The following is a 24,940-nucleotide window of genomic DNA, read 5'->3' on the forward strand; positions in this document are numbered from 1 at the left end:
CTGGTAAGAGTCCACAGCCCATTTTTTTGTAGATAGAGACAAGCGGCTTCTAAAATTATAAAGAACAGCAAAAGAACTAGAATAGCTAAAAACACTTTTTAAAAAGAAGAAGAATAAAATTGGAGGAATCATAATAATTGAATTTAAAACTTACTATAAAGCTGTAGTAATCAAGACAGTGGTATTGGCAAAGTGATTAAAAACAGACCAACAAGCTGGGCACGGTGGCTCATGCCTGTAAGCCCAGCACCTTGGGAGGTCGAAGCAGGTGAATCACTTGAGGTCAGGAGTTTGAGACCAGCCTGGCCAAAATGGCAAAATCCTGTATCTACTAAAAATACAAAAATTAGCCGGCATGGTGATGGGCACCTGTAATCCCAGCTACTCGGGAGGCTGAGGCATGAGAATGGCTTGAACCCGGGAGGTGGAGGTTGCAGTGTGCTGAGATCACACCACTGTGCACTCCCGCCTGGGAGCCAGAGTGAGACTCTGAGAATAGACCAACAGAACAAAAAGAGAGACCAGAAACTGACCCACATAAATATAGGCAACTGATTTTCAACAAAGATGCAAAAGTAAATTAAAGACATCCATATACACAAAAATAGACCTTCACCTAAACCTCACTCCACTTACAAAGATCAACTCAAAATAGACATAAATGTAAAATTATAAAACTTTTATAAGCAAGTTTTTCTTATAAACATAGAAGAAGGCCAGGCACGGTGCCTCAGGCCTGTAATCTCAGCACTTTGGGAGGCCGAGGCAGGTGGATCACTTGAGATCAGGAGTTTGAGACCAGCCTGGCCAACATGGTAAAACCCCACATCTACTAAAAATACAAAATAAAAAAAAAATTAATCCAGGCATAGTGGTGTGCGCCTGTAGTCCCAGCTACTCGGGAGGCTGAGGCATGAGAATCGCTTGAATCTGGGAGGCAGAGGTTGCAGTGAGCCAAGATTGAGCCACTGCACTCCAGCTTGGGTGACAGAGCCGAGACTCCATCTTAAAAAAAACAAAATGAAAATCTTGCTTAGTGAATGACACCATTAAGACAATGAAAAGCCAAGCTACATACAGAAAATATTTGCTGATAAATCAAATAACCAAAGGATTTTTACCCAGACTATTAGGGAAAAAACCTCAAAAACAATAGTAAGAAACAACCCAACTTAAATAAGCAAAATATTTGAACAAATACTTCTCTGAACAAATACTTGGGCAAAATACTTCTCTCTGATGGGTTTGACAAAAGTCATGAATTTGAAATTAGCCCAGCACTTTTTTTTTTTTAAGGATGGGAACAACGCTGCTTCCAGCTTTCTACATCCTGGGGCAGAAGCTGGCCGAGCTAATTATTTTTTCTGAAACACTTTATTGTGAAACATTAAATAGTGGATTTTTTGTTTTTAAATAATCACCAGGAAAAATGGGTTGAAATTTTTTCTTCCACTCCTGTTCTCAATCCACTCCACTTCACCCTCCCAGGTATTTTAAAATTTGGTTCAGACTTCCTCTGCAGAGGATTCCCTATACTGCATACGAAGTTGGCACTTTGATCCTTTTGTATGAATGGGAATTATACCTGGATTACTTCTCAGTTTGAATTTTTATTGTAAGATGTTTCATGCTTCTTTCAATAAAGTTGTCAAGCTGACTCAGAATACTTACAAATACCTGAATTAGTGAACCATGTTTTAACCTGTTCTTCTTGGTTCTCCGCACATTTCAAATTTGTGTGTATTTAATATTCAGTGGTCTTGTACTGTACATAACTAAGCTTTTGTTAATGTGAAGGAATTCCACTCTTTTGCATGACTCCATTTTTAGTTCTTTGGGTAATGACAAGGCAGACTGCAACCCTCCGTTTGGGCTCTGCTCTCCATTTTTATTCTGGACAACCGCAAATCAGTGATTGACATTAAGAACCAGTGGAGCTACTTTTTGACAAAGGGGAGTGGGAACATGGGGATGTGCAGGGCCAAGCACAGTGTCCATAACACAATGGCCATTAGCTGAATTTGTTGATTTGATTATGCTGTTCAGTAGTATGAAAAGTATTAAAATCTGTTAGAGAAAAAAAGGATATACATGAGTTATAGTGTATCTTGCCAAAACTATTAGATTTTTGAGTCAGCTGATAGTTTATCAATTTTTATTGCTACGATATAGTTATTTTATGGCAATTACTAGGAAAGGCAGATTATAGAAATAGTGTTTAACAAGAAAGACCCTGTGTGTGAGTCTGCTTGCCACGGATCTCCTAAAACAAAGGCTCTTAATGTCATCCTCTCAGCTTAGAACAGTAACATGATAGGAAGGAACATTAGTTTCCCATTTTGTGAGAGAAGTCCCAGAAAGTCTTTCTGCAGTGTTCTTGAGTACCTGCAGAGGTATCCAAAATTATTCCTGTGAAGACCTCTTCAGGTACTAGCATGATCACAAGGGTATTTCAAGGTGCTGGTACAGCATCAAAACCAACAGTCAGTAATGGGTTTCAGGGACTCTGTACAGGATGGGTCATGACCCACAGGCAATGTTGTATAATGTTTGGGTGTCGAAATATAATTTTCAAAATTAAAAACATGACTCATACAAATGTAGACTGAACACATGTCAAAGACATTTAACTTATTAGGGAACTAACAGGATTTAAAGCTTATTCAAAGAATATTTGAGAGACTTGGTATATATAGGCCTTGAAAGAATGCTCGAATAAAATTGCTAAATTAGACAGAAAAGTGGTTATGCCCTATAGGAAAGTTCATCTGTAGTCTTTACGATAATTTCTTCTACCAAACAGAAAATTTTACATCTCTCCCAGGCAAAAATCTATAAGTTAACATGCTGCTTGAAAAGGTCTCAACTCTAATCATTAGTGAACAGTGAGCCAAACTAAGACGCAATCCCCTAGAGAACTAAATAATTATTGGGTAGGCCTGTCAGCCAATGCTCCAGCATGACACTGAAAGGATATTCAGACATTCTTTTGCTTTAAGTCTTAAGTAATTTCTATTAACAGAGGGTTAATGGTTTATTTTGTAACTCAGCCTTTGCAAGTAAAATTAAGGTACTAGGGGGCCACCTTTTAGAACAGTGTTGTAGTGCTTATGTATTTTTACTTTACACAGGCATTTCAAGACAGTCATTTATTTACCTTTTAAACAAATCATAGAATCTTAGAAGTCAGATTAGATCCAGCTATCTTCTAGTACAAGAATGCTTTATTTAGCAGCCTTGACAGGTGATCATGAAGCACTGGTATACAAGGAAGAAGGAAACTAACATTGAGTGCCTATTATATGCAAGTTTATTTTCAAAGGGCCAAACTTCTTTCCACATAGTAACATGTTACCTATATATTGAGCCACATTTATTAAATAAATGGATTTCTTCAGCATAATTGCTTTGATTACAAAATCTTTAATTTAAAAAATTTATATAGGCTGGGCGTGGTGGTTCATGCCTGTAATCCCAGCATTTTGGGAGGCCGAGGCAGGTGGATCACCTGAGGTCAGGAGTTCAAGACCAGTCTGGCCAACATAGTGAAACCCCGTCTCTACTAAAAATACAAAAAATTAGCTGGGCATGGTGGCAGACACCTGTAATCCCAGCTACTCAGGAGGCTGAGGCAGGAGAATTGCTTGAACCCAGGAGGCGGAGGTTGCAGTGAGCTGAGATCGCACCATTGCATTCTAGCCTGGGCAACAAGAGTGAGACTCTGTCTCCAAAAAAAAAAAAAAAGAAAGAAAGAAAGAAAAAAAAATTTACATACACTGTAATTTATCCTTTTTAATGTTCAGTTAAAGTTTTGACAAAAGTATACTACTGTAATTACTATCACAAACAATATATTAAAAAGTTCCATGCATAATTGTTTTTAAAATGTCAATTAATCAACAGGTATTTACTGACTACTGATGTGTCTAGTAGTCACTGGTTAGTCTTTAAGTGGAGATATGCCAGGGAATGAGAAAAGGCATAAGAAAAAGGTATTATGCCTGCCTCCAAAGAATTCCCCCAGTTTAATCATTAAAGGCATGGTTTTACACATGAACCAAGCACGAGATGCAAGAAAACACAGGCAATCCACTAGGTAATCATCTGTGTGAGATGTGGGCTCTAGTCTTGACATTGCCATCATGTGACTTTGAATAAGCCATTTATTATTATTTCTTACCTGGGCCTTCCTTTCCTCATTCATAACTAGAAGGGGCTGTCTCAATTTCTAAGGTTCCTCCTAACTATAACCACATGTGATTCAGGTAGTGAGGGTTCAGGGTATGGATGGAGGGCTGGGAAGTTGAGAAGAGCTTTATGGCACTGAGGTGGTCAGTGGATTGACTTCACAGGGTTAGAGAATGAGGGTAAGTAGGAGGGATGCAACATAGAGCTGAGGTGGGGTGTAATGAACTGTCTGTCATAGGGCTGTGATGGGGGCAAATGGATGGATGCTGGCGCAGTGGAGCAAAGAAGAACTACAAGGTCCTATTCTGGAAGAATGCGTTGAAGTCAAGCTTTGAATTTTTGTGAGAGCCAAGAGGACTGGGAAGTTTGGTTGTCTATTAAGCAAAGAGAGGAGTGACACCACAATGACAGTAATCCACAACAGTCTTTTACTGAAAACCTGCCATGGTCATGCCCTCTAAGCCCTGGGGATATAGCAGTACAAACCCTGCCCTTTCAGTTATTTATTGCTATGTAATTCACCCCAAAACTTAGTAGCTTAAAATAATAACCATTTTATTAGCTCACAATTCTGTGGATTAGCAATTTGGGCTAGAATCAGCTAGGTGGTTGTTCTGCTGGTCTTTTCTGTGGTCCCTCATATGGTGACAGTCATCTGCCAATGTAACTGGGGCTGAATGTTCTAAGATGGCTTCACTCACATATCTGACGGCTGGTTGATGACTGGATCTCTCTCTCCCTCTCCACACCATCTCTCTTCCTCCAGCTGGTTAGCTGGGGCTTCCTCACATGACTGCCTCAGAATGGAGAGTAAGAAGGAAGCTACAAGACTTCTTGAGACCTAGGCTCATAAGTCATTTGGAGTTACCTGTGCCATGTTTTACTGACCAAAGCAAGTCACAAGGATAGCCCAGATTCAAGGAGTAGAGAAACAGACTCCACCTCTTGTTGGGAGGATCTGCAAACTCACACTCTACGTGTACATACAGAGATGAAAGGACATTGTAGCCATTAAGTATTCTACCACACTATCCCATCTGGGTAAATGAGTGTTGAACACATTTAGCCCTGTGGGGCTTCAGAGGTGGAAGAAACCACTGTAGTGAAAAGATGAGCTTTTCACTGGGTCCTGAAGAACACACAGGATGGAACAAACCCAGAGCAATGTGGAGAACACTCCAGGCAGAGGCAGACGGTCAGAATGACTCATGGTATGTTTAGATTCCAGTGAATACATGCTTGGATAGAGTGGCTAGAGAAAAGTATTTGAGAGGAGTCAAGGGTAGTGGGAAAGATTATGATTGGGTATGGGGGACCCTGAATGTCAGGTTCTAGGGAGTACACACACTACTTACCGTGCAGCGCACAGCCAGAGGTCAGTGGGAGCCTAGTGGTGTGGGTGGGAAACAAGGGTATAGTGAAGAAGCCTTTTGAGTCTGCATCTTTATGGACAGCAGTCCAGAAGGAAGTTGAGTCAGACTTGGAATATGGTGGCACAGAGATTATGGGAAGAAGGAAGTCTAGAGACAGTTACCCTAAAGGCAAGTGTCTACATGGATTATCCTTAAGAGGTTAAGGGGCATAATTGGAGCTCTTTCAAGTAAGTTTATTTAGAAGTCTAAAAAAGCTTCTTCTTGCATCTTAACTTTTCTAATCCATACTACCAACTAAAGAAAGAAAAAAAAGTTTCTTCTGGATTTATGTTATTCTAGAGAGAGCTAAATTTAGGCTCATCACACACAGATACACAAACACCTCTCCTGCATAAGTTTCATGTGAGACAAGTAGGATACAGCTGTTTACAGTCAAAGTTTTGTCTATATTTGAAAAGACAACATTCCTGGTGTTAACACTGTAAGTGGGCAAGGAATCATGAGGAAGGCTAGAAACCAAAATGGAGCCAGGGAAAAGCTGTCTGCAGTCTATACTCTGAAGCCATACTTTACCCAGGCAGACTGTATAGCCACGCTTTTCACAATGGTAGCATTGCAAAGCAGCAGTTTTGACAATCTGCAAAATATGTATTTCTTTTCCAAACTATTGTTTTCCACAGGAAGCATATGGCCATTAGATCATGCTACATGCAGCCGGGCAGGATGGCTCACACTTATAATCTCAGCACTTTGGGAGGCTGAGGCAGGAGAATCACTTGAGGCCAGGAATTTAAAACCAGCCTGCACAATATAGTAAGACCCTGTCTCTACAAAAAACAAAACAAAACAAAACCCACCATTTAATTAGCTATGCATGGTGGTGTGCACCTGTAGTCCTAGCTACTTAGGAGGCTAAGGTAGAACAATTGCTTGAGCCCAGGAGTTCAAGGTTACAGTGAGCTATTTATGATAGCACCACTGCACTCCAGCCTCGGTGACAGAGTGAAATCCTGTCTTTAAGAAAAAACAAAAAACACAAATAAGAACATGCTACATGTATTTTTTTACACAGAATGACAATTGATGTTTGGTTTGTTAATTGTATAGGAGGCAGTAAGTCCCCTTCAGGTATTTGTGGGAGATAAGATGCAGAGAACCTGAGGGTTTTCTATCACTCTGTCTAGCTGTATACCTGCAAGTCACATGTATACAATAGGTCACAGAGTAAGAAAGTATGGCATTAGTTGCCAAAGTGAATAGAAAAGACAGGACTTAATGAGGAAATATGTAGTAAGGGATGGCATCCAAAAGAGTAGAATTGAGGGTAGTGGAAAATCTCTCGCTGAGATAGAATTCACAGGAATTTGGAAGAATTGGCCAAGGCAGGATTGGCAGGGCAAAGAGGGAAGGATGTCCCAGCTGTGAGGAAAGGTTCCAGGTAAACATGAGTGTTGGACTGTTGATGGTATGGGGGAGGGAAGGCAGTGCAGAAACAGTCCAGAGATGACATCTCTAAGATTGTGAGCTCAAGACTTCTTGTTCCACCCAGTTCTCCTGAAATCCCAGGTAAAGAACTGTCACAGTTGATGGACTGTACCATGTGAAAATATTATAAAATGATGAACAGACAATAAAAGAACATTTAGGTTCCTTATTACAAATGCTGAATTTCATTCACTGCCTGGTGGGTGAATGGGTAGTATTCTCTGCATACCTCATAGGATAGGGGAAAATTCTCCAGGGGAAAACATATCCTCTCTGCCTTTGGTGCCTGCTCAGACTGAGCCAGACCATACTATGTGGCAGTTACGCAAGAAAGGCTCTCCACTGCATTTTCTAATGGTATAGTGCTCTAGGGCAAGACCTGCTGAGTATTTCTGTAATTCCGACCTCAATGTGTTCCTCAAAACTGGGGAGATTAAGCCAGGTGTGGTGGCTCCCGCCTGTAATCCCAGCACTTTCTGAGGCCAAGGCAGGTGGATCTCCTGAGCTCAGGAGTTTGAGACCAGCCTGGGGAATATGGTGAAACCCCATCTCTACAAAAAAATACAAAAATTAGCTGGGCATGGTGGTGTGTGCCTGTAGTCTCGTCTACTTGGGAGGCAGAGGTAGGAAGATCGCTTGAGCCCAGAAGGTGGAGGTTCCAGTGAGCCAAGATTGTGCCACTGCACTCCAGCATGGGCAACAAAGTGAGACCCTGTCTCGAAAAAAAAAAAAAAAAAAGAGGGAGCGCTCCTGTAAAAAGATGTGTTTTAAGATAAAAATTGAGAAATCATAGATGGCTAACATCATGGGAGCTCCAAGAAATCAGGCCTTGTCAGCGTCCTCAACAGGTAGCTTTCTTTAAAAAAGTATAAAAACAAAGTTGGTGGTTATACAAATTATCTATTTTGTGGGGAAGTACTCAGGTTTATGCAACTGAAGAGTGTCTAGCTTAAGACTTAGTATACAGCAAGCACTCAATAAGTGTTCACTGATCCTGAGCTACTTTTTTCAGCTTCTTACATGAAATATAGCAATGTATTCAATTTTTGGTGAATATGATTCTTCGATGTTGAGAGGGCAAGTCAAACCACCAAACCTGGGCATCTGGTCCAACCTTTGGACGTTATACAAGACTCTCATACATCTATGTTCCTAAACTTTTTTACCACTGAGGACTTCTGAAATTCTCCCCAGAGACAGCATATTTTGAAGGCTTGCCTACCAAACACACCACAATTACAGATTACTTAATTTCTCCATTTTAATTCATCAAAGATGAATGTTTCTCACAAAAAAAGGTTCTATTAAACATGAGATAATAATATATTCAGTATATCATACATTGCTCAGCATTTTATCCTTAATGTCATTTATTCCACACAACAATACCAGTGGTTATTAACTTCATTTTACAAATGAGGAAAGTGAGGCACAAAGAGGTTAAACTGACTCAAGGCTGCACAGCTAGTAAAAAGAAAAAGCAGGATTCAAACTTGGGTCTCTGCTGCTCTATCCATTCTAGCATTCAAACTCTAGCTAACTAGTTTTACCATGAATGGTAGTACAGTTCTAGCAATCATACTCCCAGGTATTTATCTCAGGAAAATGCAAACTTATATGCCCACAAACACATGTACATGAATTTTTATAGTGACTCTACTCAATCACCAGAAACTGGAAACAACTAAAATGCCCTTCAATGGTGAATGATTAAACAAGCTGTGGTGTATTTGGACAATGGAATACGACTCAGCAATAAAAAGGAACAAAACCATTGATATACACAACTTGGATGAATCTCAAAAGCATTACCCTGAGAGAGGAAAATGAGATTCAAAAGATTACAGTTTGACTCCATTTATGTGATATTCTCAAAATAACAAAACTGTAGTGATAGAACAAAGATCAGTGGCTGCCAGAGTTTAGGATGGAAACAGGGTATGACTAAAGAGTCAGCATAAAGGAATTTTTTGGGGTAATAGAACTGTTCTGCACCGTGATTGTGGTGGTGGTTGCACTGATCTATATATGTGTTAAAAGTCCACAGAACCGGGTCAGGCGTGGTGGCTCACGCTCACAATGCCAGCACTTTGGGAGGATCACTTGAGCCCAGTTTCAAGACTAGCCCGGGCAATATAGTGAGACCTCGTCTCTAAAAAAAACTAAAAAATTAGCTGGGTGTGGTGATGCCTGCCTGTAGACCTAGCTACTCAGGAGGCTAAGGTAGGAGGACTGCTTGAGCCCAGGAGTTCAAGGCTACAGTAAGCAGCAACTGTGACACTCCAGCTTGGGCAACAAAGCGACACCCTGTCTTAAAAAAAAAAAAAAAAAAAATTGGCCAGGAGCAGTGGCTCACGCCTGTAATCCCAGCACTTTGGGAGGCCGAGGCAGGTGGATCACGAGGTCAGGAGATCAAGACCATCCTGGTTAACACAGTGAAACCCCGTCTCTACTAAAAAATACAAAAAATTAACTGGGCGTGGTGGCAGGTGCCTATAGTCCCAGCTACTTGGGAGGCTGAGGTAGGAGAATGGCATGAACCCAGGAGGCGGAGCTTGTAGTGAGCCGAGATCACGCCACTGCACTCCAGCCTGGGCGACAGAGCAAGACTCCGTTTCAAAAACAAAAACAAAACCAAAAAAATCCATAGAACCATAAACAACCCCAAAGTCCATCCTACTGTATAATTTTTTTAAGTCAATAGGACAGGTGCAGTGCCTCAGGCCTATAATCCTAGCACTTTGGGAAGCTGAGGCAGGAGGATCACTTGAGCCCAGGAGTTCAAGACCAGCCTGGGCAACACGGTAAGGTCCCATCTCTTAAAAAAAAAAAAAAAAAAAAAAAAAAAAGAAATAAAATTAGCTGGGCGTGGTGGTGTACACCTGTAGTCCTAGCTACTCAGGAAACTGAGGTGGGAAGATTACTTGAGCCCAGAAGTTTGAGACTGCAGTTAGCTATGATACCACCAGTGCACTCCAGCCCGGGTGATGGAGTAAGACACTGACTCTCAAAAAAAAAAAAAAAAAGTCAATAGGTCATTTTTTTTTTTTTTTTGGAGACAGAGACTTGCTCTGTCGTCCAGGCTGGAGTGCAGTGAAGCGATCTCGGCTCACTGCAAGCTCTGCCTCCCGGGTTCACGCCATTCTCCTGCCTCAGCCTCCCAAGCAGCTGGGACTACAGGCACCCGCCACCACACCCGGCTAATTATTTTTGTATTTTTAGTAGAGATGGGGTTTCACCGTGTTAGCCAGGATAGTCTCAATCTCCTGACCTTGCGATCCACCTGCCTCGGCCTCCCAAAGTGCTGGGATTACAGACCCGAGCCGCCGCGCCTGGCCAATAGGTCATCTTTTTAGTTACTACTAATTTCTGTGTTTCCCATTTACTACAACATTTCCACTGACCACTAACAATAGGATTTAAAAATTAAAATAGCTATACTATAAAGTAAAACAAAGAACTATTATCATGCCACACATCCCCACTGAATGATAATAGTCATCTCTTTAAATAAGCATTCCTTAAAAGTTAAATAAATTTGAAAGCTTATTCCCTTAAAAATAAAAGTATTTTACTAAGTTATTAGATGGCTTATTTCACATAGCAATTTGTACAGTAAAACAGAAATAGTAATCAAAATTAACCCTGGGAAGGAGAATGTGATAGGATGAGGATGTCAAGGACAACCGTGGCTCTTTCTACAATTTTTCAATTTTTTTGCTAGGATGCATTCATGTATCATTAGTATAAAAATAGAGTTCTTAAAAGAATTAAACCCTTCTAGATTGAAATGGAGATATTGTACAAGTTGCAATATCCTTCCCTCCATGGAGTTTCCACTGCCCTTGGGGACCCCTTGGTTATTCCACTTACCAAGTCAGGTTTGTACTCTACTCAATACCTAGCGCCTCACTCATAGCACAGTGGGCACTCAACAAATGTCTGCAGAAGCGAACGGCACCTGGCAATGTGGAGAACAAAAATGACAAAAACATGGTCACTAACAAAATCTATAATCTAAATAGAAAAAATCATGCTCTAATTTTGAGTGATGCAAATTACTGAGTGCTAATGACATATTAAAAAACTACAGGCATACATTGAATTTTGGAAGAGAGCAAGACAAACATATAATGTTTAAGTGGGATAGAGGCTTTTTAAGCCTAAAACAGGGAGAAACCAAACTAGAATCAATTATTCCTGGCTCCCTAGCCATAAAACCATAAAATTCAAGAGAGTAAGAAAAATAAAAATAAAGGAAAACTAACCTGTACTGAGTTTCTATGTACCATGCACTGCATTAGACATTTATACAGATTAAAACTTTCAGGTTTCAGCTTGGATATAAAGCACTAGGATGCTATCATCTCCATTCTCACAACAAGAAAAATGCTAGACAAACTGAAAAGCAATTACTTTTCTTTGACATATGACAGAACTGAGGTCCTAGGACAAACCACTATCCCACAATCTCAATATATGGAAAGACACATACCCGCAGGGAGACACAGGATCCGAGCATATAAACTTGTAGGAAGACCAAACTAGAAGTTCTGACAAATTACTGGAGACCAGAGTATGAGCTGGCATGAGAGTGTCAAGCTTGTAAGAGGTTGCTACACTCTTACAAGCTTTTCCTACAGGAATTCCACCAGGCTCTCACAGGGAAGATCAGGGAAAAATCTCAGAGAAAGCGCCCACCATGGTGCTGGCTGGCTGGCTGAGGAAAACAGCACCCACTGTGAAACCTACCCAGATTCCTTTATCCCCAGTACAGAATAAAAAGGCTTGGTCTTCAGGGGGAAGGACATGAAACCCATGGCTGGAGAACACTGGTGGATACCCACTGCAGCTAGGATAAAGGAACATGGGGAAAAGAAAAAGAAGCTTCAGTGCAGGAGGAGGAAAAGGAAATCTTGCCAAGGACACACTCAAGACCCAGGCTCTAGTACCTGTCCCAGTAATGTTTAATCAGATCATCAGAGAACTCCCTCCTCTCCTACTAACTACAACCTGGCAAACCAGCTCCATGGTTAAGAACAATAGAATACAACTGGGAGAGCTGTTAAAGATAGCTCTTGGGAAGCAGCACAGAGTAAAAACCCAAAGCAAAGCAAGAGTCAAAATGAATGTATCACTAGAGAAATCAGAAATCTCTGGTGCCTGGTGGAGCACAGTGGCTCATGCCTGTAATCTCAGCACTCTGGGAGGCCAAGGCAGGAGGATCGCTTGAACCTAGAAATTCAAGACCACACTGGGCAACATAGGGAAACTTCATCCCTACAAAAAAAAAAAAAAAAAAATTAAAAATTAGCTGGGCATGGTAGCTAGCACGCACTGTGGTCCCAGATACTCAGAAGGCTGAGGCTGGAGGACTGCTTGAGCCCAGAAGGTTGAGAGGTTGAGGCTGCAGTGAGCCATGATCGCGTCACTGTACTCCAGCTTGGGTGACAGAGCAAGACCCTGTCTCAAAAAACAAACAAACAAAAAAAAAAAAAAAAAGAAAAAAGAAAAAAAAAGAGAGAGAGAGAGAAAAGAAAAGAAATCTCTGGTACCCATAGCAAAACAAAACCAATCCGATATCAAACAGGTCAACTCTTGCTGGGCACGGTGGCTCACACTTGTAATTCCAGCACTTTGAGAGGTCAAGGCACTTGAACCGAGGAGTTCCAGACCTAGTCTGGACAACATGGTGAAACCCCATCTCTACAAAAGATCTTAAAAATTAGCTGGACATGGTGGAGCACACCTATAGTCCCAACTACTTAGGAGCCTGAGATGGGAGGATCGCTTGAGCCCAGGAGGTCAAGGCTGCAGTGAGGTATGATCATGCCACTGCACTCCAGCCTGGGTGACAGAGCGAGACTCTGTCTCAAAAGCAAAAACACAAAAACAAAAAAACGCAGGCCAACTCCTGACCAGATTAACATAAATCCCCATAAATATGTTCTTCTCCAAACATATCAAATATTAACCTAAGCACTGCCCACGTTCAGCTTTTGGCATATTTGGGAGGCGTAACAAAAGGCAAGAAAACACTCCAAGTGACAAAGGAATTATTAAATCCAGACTCAGTAAAAGCAGATGTTGAGATTATCAGAAACAAAACTTAAAAGAACTATGATTAATATCTTAAAGACTCTAACATAAAAAATAGACAATATGCAAGACCAGACAGATAATTTCAGCAAAGAGATAGAAACTGTAAGAATGAATCAAAGGGAAATGCTAGAAATTAAAAAAAAAAACAGCAAGAAAAACAATGGGCTCAACAGTAGACTTGACACAGCCAAGGAAAGAATCAGTGAGCTTGAAGACCAAGCTTATTGATCAGTCAATAAAAATTAAAAAGAGACAAATTAATGAAAATATTGAAGAGCATTCAAGAACTGTGGGGTAATAACAAACAATATAATACACTTGTAATTGGAATCCCAGAGAGAGAGAGAGAGAAAAAAGAACAGGATAGAAGAATTATTTGAAGAAATAATGGCTGAGAACTTTCCAAAATTAGTGACAGACAACAAACCACAGATATAATAAAGTTCAGAGAACACAAAGCAGGATAAAAATGAAAAAATTTTAAAAGCCACAGTTAGGCATATCATATTCAAGTTGCTGAAAACCAAAGACAAAAAGAAAACCTTCAAAGTAGTCAGAGGAAAAATGACACATTAACTATGGAGGAACAAGGATAAGAATTACAGCAGCCTCAAACTAACGTGGGAACAGAGAGCCAAACACCACATGTTCTCACTCTTGGGTGGGAGAGTTGAACAATGGGAACATATGGACGCAGGGAGGGGAGCATCACACACTGGGATCTGTCAGGGGGGTGTGGGACTGGGGGAGGGATAGAATTGGGAGAGGTGCCTGAAGTGGGTAATGGGTTGATGGGTGCAGTGGGCCACCATGGCATGTGTATACCTACACGTTCTGTGCATGTATCCCAGAACTTAAGGTATTAAAAAAAAAAAAAAAAAGAATTACAGCAGCCTTCTTCTCAGAAACTATGTAAGCCAGGCAATGGTGGAGTACTATGTTGAAAGAGGAAAAAAACCTGTCAACCCACGAAAGTGTCCTTTCAAAAGTGAAGAAAAATGAAAACTTTCTCAAACAACCAAAAACAGAGAATTTACTGCCAGCAGATCTGCCCTCAAAAGATAGGTTAAAGGGAATTCTTTAAGCAGAAAGACTGTGATCAAGGTAGGAAACCTGGATTACCATAAAGAAATTAAGAGCATTGGAAAAGGAATAAATGAAGGTAGAATACAGTCTTATTAAACATTTGAAAAGCCAATTTCCCAAACACCAGCTAAGGGCCAATCATGCACATTGGCCTTCTAAAGATAGCAGCCTCAGGCCTGCTATGTTAACTCTTTTCTGCACAACACAGTATATTTTTTTAAAAAAATCCTACAACATCATACTTGATGGTGAGAGATGGAATGCTTTCCAAGATTGGAACAAGTTAAGGATGTCCTCTCTCACCACTACAATTCTGAAAAAGAAAAAAGCCAGGCCAGGTGTGGTGGCTCGCACCTATAATTACACCACTTTGGGAGGCCAAAGCAGGAGGATCACTTGAGGCAGGAGTTCAAGACCAGCCCGGGAAACATAGCAAGACCTTATCTCTGCACAAAAAATATTTTAAAATAGCCGGGCATAGTGGCATGTGCCCATAGCCCCATCTACTCAAGAGGCTGAGACAGGAGGATCACTTGAGCCCAGGAGTTCAAGGCTGCAGTGAGCTATGATAGGGCCACTGCACTCTAGCCTAGGTAACAGAGCAAGACCCTGTCTCTTAACAAGCAAAAAAGGCCAGACGTAGTGGCTCATGCCTATAATCTCAGCACTTTGGGAGGCCAAGGTGGGAGGACTGCTTAAGACCAGGAGTTTGAGACCAGCCTGGCCAATACAGTGAGACCCTGTTTCTATAAAATTTTTTTTAAAAATTAACTTAAGCATACCCTGAGAGAAAAATTGTAAAAAGCCAGAGTACTCATATTACCTGATTTCTAGGCTTATTATAAAGCTATAATAATCAAGACTGTGTGTTAATGGAGAAATGATAGTTACATTGATCAATGCAACAGAGAGCCCAGAAATAGATCCACAGAAGCATAGCCAACTGATTTTTGATACATATGCAAAGGCAATTCAATGGAGAAAGGATAGTCTTTTCAACAAGTGGTGCTGGGACAACTAGACATCCATATGTGGAATATGAACCTCAATACATACTTCACATTCATGGCAGGAGCGAATATAAAACGGTAGAACCACTTTGGAACACAGTTTGGTAACTTCTGTCAAAGAAAAATCCACTAATCCCATTCCTACGTATTTACCCCAATAAACCGCAAACTTACGTCCACACAGAGATCTATCTGTACACTAATGTTTACCACAGCTCTATTCATAACCACCAAGAAACTGGTAACAACCAAGTTGTCCTTCAACAGGTGAATGAACAAACTGTGGTATATCCATACAATGGAATAGCATTCAGTAATGAAAAGGAACAGGTTATTCATTCACATAATATGGATGAATCCACTAAAAGCAAGAATTAAAAAAGGCTATATATTGTATGATTCCACTCATGTGACATTCTGGAAAAGGCAGAATTATAGTTTAAAATTCAGAAGTACACTATTGTGAGGCATTTCTAGGGGGAAAAAGTGGTTAGATTTTTTTTGAACAGGAATAGCTCTGATCAGGTCACCTTGGATAGAAGTCTATGGAAGTTCACATCACTATATATCATCTCTTTAAAAAAAATGTATTTAACTTTTAAAATAAGAAAATATATTCACATTGCTTAAAATTCAAAACACATATATAAAAGTTTATGTACTGAAACGTCTCCCTCTCACCCTCTACCTGCTTGGTCATGCATGCTCCAAAACTATCAGTGTCTTCAATATTCTTGATTGACCCTTAGGATATTACCAATCTTTTGCTACTACAAGCAATACTCCAATTAATATGCAAATATTTGTTGAATAAATTCCTGGAAGTGTTTGCGGGATCTAATGATGTGTGTGTTTATAAATTCTGACTGCTCTTTCAAGTCACTGACTTTTAAAATGTCAGAGATTTTTAATTTTTAATTTTTATCCTAGGAGGAAAGAAGAAAAGCTAAGATTCTATCACCAGGCAATTTTCTGGAGGAATGTACATCTCTTAAGACACGCAAAATGAGCCTTGTATAGTTTCCCACACATACTTCCTAGGGTCCAGTTGCATTTTCATGTAATATATTTCAGGCTACAAGCTGTTGTAAAGCCTATTTCAGTTATGTGGAAAGTGTTACTTCTGAGATCTTCACAAGCAAAGGTCAAAGGCTGATGCCCCAAATTGGAAATTCCTGGCCACTCACTTCACAGTGCAATGCTGGATTTTTCACTGCAACCACAGGAAGATTTTTAAATCTTGCCCAATTAAAACACATCTACAGAGAATCCCTTGTCCTTATTACCAATGCTCAAATAAGGATTTCCTCTCTTAGGTACAAATTATAAATCACATAAAGGTTCCAAGGAAAGACTGCAAATGTTTCTTTCATCTCTTAAGTGGTCGTGGTTCCCAAGTAACAGTCTTTTTGCTTGACCACAAAACCTAGCAGAGTCTAATACACTAGGGTTTTCGTGATAATGCTTGAATGGAAGGTTGAGAAAATCTAGGGACTCCTTTGAATAATAGCCACGCAAGATCAGAAAGCAGTTAAGCCACTCACAAGAATATCTATGTCCAAAACCACACTGTCTCCCGTCGGCTTCTTCCTAGAAAAACCATCACTCCATTCCACACTCGGTGGAAGAGGTGTTACCAATGGCATAATCACATTATTTAGTCTCTAGAATACACTACATTCAGAAATGGGTGTTTAATAAGATTTATCAAAGGTTAAGAGCTTACATTCACTGCTAATTATTATGAATTATTGCAGTAATGGTCCCCAATTTTTTCACATCTCTCTGTATCCACACCTTTGAATGGTCACCTCCCACAATGACTCTGGGCTTGGCCACAGAAGCACGTCCATGCTTTAGCTTATGGGACAATAGCAAATGTGACACAGCAAACATTTGAAAAGTGCTTGTGTACTGGTGCTTACTCTCAGTTGCTACTCTGTGACTTCAAGACTACCATGTTAGTAAGTCCAGACTAGCCAGCTGGAGGGCAGACCACATAGAGTGGAGATGAACCATCCCAGCTTAGGGCCTCCTAGACCAACCAGCCTGCCAACCAACAGATGTGTGAGTAAGGCTATCCCAGATCATCTAGCCACCAGCTAACCACCCTCCCCCAAAAAGCTAATTGACACAGGCTACTTAAAAGTAAATATGTTTGTGGCCTAGTACTTATGGGAAGGGAAACAGAACACTGGTTTTCCTCCTGTGAAGTTTACTCTGTAGATAAGAAATAGTTTCAAACAGAAAAACTTCCAGTACCTGGATGAGAATAAATAAATATATAAGTATTGAAAAAATACTTAAGTCTTCCCAGATTCTAACAAATGTGCTGTCTGCCATCACAGATGGCACACACATGCAAAAAACAAAAAACATAAAAAAAATTTCCATTTAGTCACTGAAGTATCTTTATCATGATATATTTAAACCAAAGTCTTATACTCGACAGTTCCATTTCTAACACTGAACAACTACTCAGGTTTCCAGGAATTACGTTTTCTCTCAATTCTACTTTTTCCCCATGTGACAGGGATCAGTGAGAGCTGAAAGAGCTCCCTTAATGCAGCCTAAAAAGCATCAGCTATATGAGCCTAATTAAACCTCCTTCTAGAAGCATTCTGAAGGACCAACTTCTTCCAGCATCATAGAAACTCTTTTTAGCCATGTTAATGGCAGTCAATAAAAACTGTTTAAGACCTACACATTTGGTCTGGGGACATTGCCTCTATTGGATTGCAAGGTGGGACACTGAAGGGGAAATGACTTTCTTAAACCATTTTTGTTTAGGCCTCGCTATATGCTTCTCTGGATGAGAGAGAGAGAGAGAGAGAGAGAGAGGGACCTCCAATTAGAGAGAGAGAGAGAGATAGAGAGACCTCCAGAGAGAGAGAGAGAGAGAGAGAGAGAGAGAGAGAGAGAGAGAGAGAAACACCTCCCATTGTACTTGGAATAAAACACAAGCTCCTTAATGAGGTCCTGTAAGGCCCTGTCAATCTTTCCCTGCCCACCTCATCTCTCTTACCCCAGTTCCTAGACAAACCTCTGTGGATCCTTTCCATATCTCTCTCTCCCACCTCAGTGCCCTCACAACACCTGCTGCTACCCCTGCCTGGCAATCCCTTCTCTCTAACTTTTACCTTGCTTATTCCTGCTCATTCTCAAGGCTCAGGGCACCATGCTGGTCTCCCTCACAGGGACATTCTACCTTATACTTGCTGCGTGACCTTGGGCAAGTTACCTTTGCTTCACCTTTCTGAGTCTCACACCTCAGAGAGAGAGATCCTCTGTTAGTTAAGCACTTAGCACAGTACTCGGCACACAGGAAATGTTTAAGAAATAATTGCTGCTGTTATTGTTATTATCCTATATGATAATGTCCATCATAGCTCTTAGTGCAATTAGATATTTATTTGTTGAAAAAAATAGAAACACACCCCCCTCCCCAGCTTGGATCCCACCTTAATACCTATTACTTTTCAGGCAATTTCCCCATATATTGCATTTTTGTAGAGTAAGATGAAATGAATGTTTACAAAGCATCGATTAATTCTCACTACCACCCTCAGAGATATGGTTTGACAAAGAAACTGAGGCACAGAGAAGTTAAGTAACTGGCCAAGAGCAAGTGGTAGAGCTAAGATTTGAATCCAAGTTGGCCTGACCTCACAGCCTGTGCTGGGTATATGACACCAAAGGCTTCCCTAACTCACGAACCTTGTCATCTAAGAGCAGGCCTCGGAGAAGATAGATCTTCATAGTTACATCCATCTCAAATGACTCCCAGAGATCTACTCCTCAGATCCTTAACCAGGATGGTGCTCCCATCACTCCCTGTGAACCCCTTCAGCAGAGCACTCTTCCCCCTGACTGTGAGAAGATGACTTAATTCCTTTCCATTCGAAGTTGAGCTGTAAAGGGGATGACTATCTTTCACCTCTTATACCCCTAGCAAACAGAAGGTATTCAATACATGTTTGCTGAATGAATTAAATGAAAATCTTGGAGAATATATTATTGTTGCAAAGTTGGGGAGTGGAGTGAATTTTCATTAACAATATTAAAGTTTGGCATAGTTAAGAACAAACTTGACAAGAATGGTGAGAAAAGTGGGGTTTATCTTAACCACTTTTACAATTGATAATGATTTCTATATCTAGCCCTAGAGATTCTACAGAGTTTACAAACTGTGTGCTTCATAGCTGTAGGTAGACTTTGCTCTACCTCTGGGACCCTGCCTCACCAACACTGTTCTGCTATACCCAGTGGCTGCAACTGAGCCACTGTTTAGGACAGGATGCCCTTGATAAGTACCAATCTCTCGGTGATGACTAACAAATGGCTTGAAAGAAAGAACAAATAATAAATCTCAGTGATTACTAACAAATGGTTTGGAAAGAGAAACAAAAAGAGCAAGTGATAAAGCAAATGAGAGCAAACTGTTAATAATTGAGAATATAGTGAGTTCTTTGAACTATTCTTGTAACATTTTGTAATTATCAAAATAAGTTTTTAAAATCTAAAGAAGAATGTGTCCCAGAAGATTTCAACACACAAAGTCTAGTGTATTGGCCATGCTGGTGTCCTATTTTCTTGTCATGTGTCTCAAAAAAACAAACACACAAAACAAACAAACAAAAAAACACATTCTAGGCTCGGGTTTCCTTGCCCAGCAGCCAATACCAAGTGAAAAGGAGCTCCTTGGGTAGCAGGGCACAGCCATGGTTCCTGGGTTGTGGCAAAGATTAAATTATTTGCTGCTTGAAAAGTACTGATGAACTCATAGGTGTCTCCTATTGGTCAAAGCCCTAATACTATTTTCCCACACTAGGTCCTTTATTCAGTTGGTTGCCTTCTGAGTTATCACCTTCCTTTTCACAAGCCTAGCTATGAAATCAGGCAAGTTTTTCCCAAGACCCTTTTTCTCTTACTTTCTCCCAAGAAAAGCACAGAGGCAGTTCTAATGGTAAGAACTTTGCTGCTATTGTCTATGAAAAAAACCTACAGGAACAAGGCAAAAATAACCATGGGGGAGTCACAAAGATTCCAGAAAACAGAAAACTCAAAGTCATAGTTATTTGGTCTGTAATGATCACTTACTTGCTAGTAACCATTTATCCTTTAATCACTTCTATCCATTCATCCTAGATCCTCCCCACCATTCAAACCACAATGCTTCAGCTTTCCCAGCCAATGTAACTGGAACCGCAGAAACTTGTGAGCCATTAAAGTGTCCCCACGTTAGGAGAGTGCCAGACAGGTGTCACCTAACACTCACTTCTCACCTATATTGTGGGGCAAGTCAAGATCATAGTAAATTATACCTCAATGAGAGATTTTCTTAATGTAAGACAGCATATTACCTCTGTCTTCTCAGCTCCTATTTTGTGTAAGCTCAACAAGGAGATGGGTGCATTATGTCCCATGATAATGTTCAACTTCATTTTTGGACTGGCTCTCTACAACTCTGATCAAGGCTTGTAAGAGCCCTCTAACGCCATGTCTTCATCAACACCTGATGCCTCCTACCTCCCCCACCTCCTCCAAAATACTTGCCTAGTTCCAGCCAGACCTCAAAGTAGTGGGCAGAAAGAAGATACAGCTTTGTGTAGGTTAGGGGGAAAAACTGGGTTGTTATGGTTGGTGGAACACAAGAGAGGGAAAAGACAAGCATTATTAAAGGAGAGAATCATACAAAACCTACAAGTCTTCAACACCCTTTCTTCTTTAACTTTCACCAATCCATACTTCTTAGCTATGATGCCAGCCCTACACCATCACCTGTCCTGCTCCTGGGAATCTCCCCTACGGGCCTGAAGGTGGGTCACAACACTTCAGGGAGGAGTGGGAAGCCTTTCTCTACTTTTTTCTACCTGTGACCAGATTCACATCGCATTGCTGAGGGCAAGCAACATGACTCAGAGAAGGGGGGAGAGAGAAAGTGTGAATTCTAGAGCCAGCCTTGCACCCCTGAGTACTCCAGAATTGACTGGACAGAAAATGCAAGGCAACAATATTGGGTTAAAAGCTATTCTCTAGCAAACAAAAGCGTAAAGAAGAGCACAACTGGAGAAAAGGTGGCCATGACGGTGACTAACATCGATTGAGAGTTGAATACACGCTGGGCACTGAAACACTTCTCAAAGATCTCAGGTAATCCTTGAAGAGAGGGTATTATCCTTTTACAGTTCAAGTATTTAAGCTCAGAGCTCACTTTAAATGAAAGAGAAAATGATATGGAGGTAGAATACTTCTAGGTTAAACAAAAAAGAAAAAAAAATCTATTCTCACTTATGCGAAGACTAAGCACATGATGCTACAAAAGCATGAGAACCACACTACTCAAAGGGTACGAAGGCCGGGACCCACATTCCCATTGTCTACAGATGTTTTGGAAGTATTAAACTAAATAAAAACACAATGCTTTGTTCAGACCGACTCCTCTCTCAGCCCTACTCTTTCCCCCTCCCAGACCTAGGCTGACAAGAAGTGGCCAAAGGGAAAGTATTTAAGAGGAGAATTGGTCTGGGAAAGTGGATTGCGGGTTGTTTAAACTAAGCAAAGACGTTGTGCAACCAGTTTTTACCTAAATTATTTTTCATTACTTCCCAAATTTAGAGAGCAGCAGTTCACTTTATCAGACTGAACACAGGGAATGAGGTCGCCTTTCCCTCCAGGCCACCACTGGAATCACCTTCAACACGGTTTCTGACTTCTTACACAATCAGAGGGCAGGAGGGGGGAATCTCATCCTCAGCTTCAGAGAGAAACGCACCTCACGGCACACACACTCACAAAACAACTCGCGCACATCTGAGGCCATGGATTTCCTTGCAACTCAAAGTCGGAGAAGCGGCCAAACAAGTTTCTTGCCAAATCCCTAGTAGCTACATATGTCCCAGGGCTGCACAGCGATAAAAACTTTGAAACATGCCTCCACATACCACCATTGTGGTCACTCACTCCAGATCCCGCCACCCACTCCTCACAAATAACAAACGCAGGCTGCTCTGTGCAATTTAAAGCTAGACTCCACCGAAGCACTGGCTCTGCTCTGAAAAGCGGGAGAAAAAGACTGAAGGCTATTTAAAAAAACCAAACAAACAAAAAACCAAAAAAGAAAACAAAACAAAAACAAACTACGGCCCTCGGGGCGGAGGGAATGAAACGAACTCGAAAGCTGGAGAAAAGTTAACTTTGCCGTGCTCAGCGGTGGGAAAATTTCTCCGAAAGACTAGCAAAGCCCTCACGATTTTCCCACCCCGGGACCGCCCGACGCTCGGCGGCCACGGACCCGCAGTTCGAACAATGCCGCCAGCGGGAGGGAAAGTTCGCCGACCCGCCGGGCGCCCGCGCTCTCGCTCCCGCCGGGTGGGCACCCGAGCTCCCCGGGGTGCCTCGCCGCACCCAGCACCACCCGTTCTTCCCTCTCCAGGCACTCGGTTCTTTCCGCCCCCCAACATCTAAACAGCCAGGGCGCGCCCTCGCTCCCTGGAGCATCCGACCCCTGGCGGTCGACAGAGCAGGTCCTCCCGCCACGGGTCTGGCCCCGTCAGCCCCGAAGCCAGGCAAAGGGCAGGGACGGAGGAGGGGGCGCCAGGAGGGGGCACCGGAGGAAAGAGCCGCAACAGTTATGGCGCTCAATTCCTGCCCGGTGTAGCCGGGAGCTGCAGCCGAGCTCGCGCGTCCGCCCCCGCCCCCCGCCCGGGCCACCAAGCACTGCCCGGGCCGGCAGAGGGGCCACTAGGCACTTTACCTCAGCCCACACACACTCTCGGCCCCAAGGCGCCGGGGACGCCGGAGGCGACCACGATGTGGAACCGGAGCGACCCGGAGCGCGGCGAGGCCGGGCCGGGACTGTGCGCTCCGCGCCGCCCGCTTCCACTCCCAGAGGCCGCCGCTCCCGCCGCCCACCCGGCGCGACGCCCCCAACCTCGCCTGCGCCGGGTCCGGCCTCCGCGGCGCCTACCTTCGCGCAGCTGGCTCGCGGCTCCTGCCCGGCTCCACGCCGCGGCCCGGCAATGTGCCGGGTGAGTCCGGTCGGAGTGGTAACCGCCCCCCTAACCGCTCGCTTTCTTCTCTTCCCTCCCTCGCACCTGCCCCTTAATCCCCTCCTCGCCCCCGCCCCCCGCCGGGGCCGCCCCCCGCGCCTCAGCTCCCGCCCTCGGCCCTCGTCCGCCCGGCCCGTCAGGCCTCAGCGCTGGGCAGGCGGTTGGGCGGCGGCGGCGGCTGAGGCGGCGCGGAGCACTATTGTATTCCTGACACTGTGCGCTCCCACGCTCCGCCTCTTCCCTTTCCTTCCTCCCCCAACCTCTCCTCCCACCCACCGCCGGCCGCGCTCGCCCTACCGGAGCCGCTCCCAGCCGTCTGCCCGCCGCGCGTTCTTCTGGCGGGCTGGGCGCCGTCGCTACCCGCCGCCTCGACGCCCCGCCCACTCGCCGCTCCCGCACCCGCGGCGCCGCGTTCCAGGTGGGCTCCCCTCCCGTCCAGCTGGGTGCGCCACTGCCCGAGACGCCCCAGCCCCGCCGAGCGCTAGAGAGGACGAGGTGCGGATGCCTCGGCTGTGTTGAAATACGGACTAAGCTTTTCATGGCCCCTTCCAACTCTGAAGTTCCAAAGTGGGACTCTCATACATCAACTCGGTGGCCGTTATTGATTTATGTCGCTTGTGCTTGAATTACCTGTAATAATAAAGCCAAAGTGGCTATTAACAGAATTCATTTAGTCAGTTGCCAGCACAGGTGGTTTGTGATGTTGTGTGGCTTTTTCGATGTGTCCACTGGTTAGGCTACAGCCCACAGTTATTTGATAGAATGTCAATCCAGGTGTTGCTCTGGAGGTATTTTGCTGATGTAATTAAAGCTCCTAATCAGTTGACTTAAAGTTAGGGAGATAATCCTGGATAATCTAGGTGGGCCTGAAGGAATCAGTTGGAAAGCCTTTCAATCAGGGCTGAGGGTGCTCAGTACGTTAGAGAAAGAATTTCCCCTATGGATGACACCTTTGGCCGGTGCCCATTGGTTCTAGCCTTCTCCTGATCTTCCCTTCCTGACTGCATGCCCTACAGGTTTTGGATTTACTTAGCCACCACCACAATCGTCTAAGACAATAGCTTCGAAGAAATGAATGAACAGGGAGTGTATATACATATATTCCCACCACGCGTTCTTCTGGCGGGTTGGACGCCGTGGGTGTGTGTGTGTGTGTGTGTATATATATATATGTATATGTGTGTGTGTATATATATAATTTCCTACTGGTTCTGATCCTTTGGTTGAATCCTAATATAGATGTTTAAGCAACAAACCTTTTTGGCTTACCTCTCTGGGTTTGGAAATGTACTATATGCAACTATGATGAACTCATACTCATTCTCTTTCTTTTTTCTTTTCCTTTTCTTTCTTTCTTTTTCTTTCTTTCTTTCTTTCTTTTTTTTTTTTGAGTCAGGGTCTCGCTCTGTCGCCAGGCTGGAATGCAGAATGCAGTGCCTCGATCTTGACTCACTGCAACCTCTTGGCTCCCTGTCACCCAGGCTAGAATGCAGTGGCGAGATCTCTTGGTTCCCTGCAACCTCCACCTCCCAGGCTCAAGTGATTCTCCCACCTCAGCCTCCCAAGTAGCTGGGACTACAGGCACATGCCACCATGGCCCGATTTATTTATTTATTTATTTATTTATTTATTTATTTATTTATTT

General features: G+C 42.7%; 1 protein-coding gene across 4 annotated transcripts in view; it reads right to left on the minus strand.

The window, feature by feature from the left end:
* The window catches only part of JADE3 (jade family PHD finger 3), a 149,348-nt gene extending 125,694 nt beyond the window's left edge, over positions 1-23,654 (minus strand). The window contains exons 1-2 of one of the 4 annotated variants that reach the window (XM_037992904.2): positions 23,593-23,654; positions 10,920-11,007 (exon numbers count right to left, since the gene is read on the minus strand). The gene's annotated coding sequence lies outside the window, so the exon portion shown is untranslated. Of the gene's footprint in view, positions 1-10,919; positions 11,008-23,213; positions 23,514-23,592 lie in introns of those variants that run through there. The other 3 variants (XM_037992903.2, XM_007991497.3, XM_007991496.3) reach the window with 3 other exon arrangements.
* Between the last annotated feature and the right edge of the window lie 1,286 nt (positions 23,655-24,940).

Source organism: Chlorocebus sabaeus, chromosome X (assembly GCF_047675955.1).
Source record: "Chlorocebus sabaeus isolate Y175 chromosome X, mChlSab1.0.hap1, whole genome shotgun sequence".
NCBI lineage: Eukaryota > Metazoa > Chordata > Mammalia > Primates > Cercopithecidae > Chlorocebus > Chlorocebus sabaeus.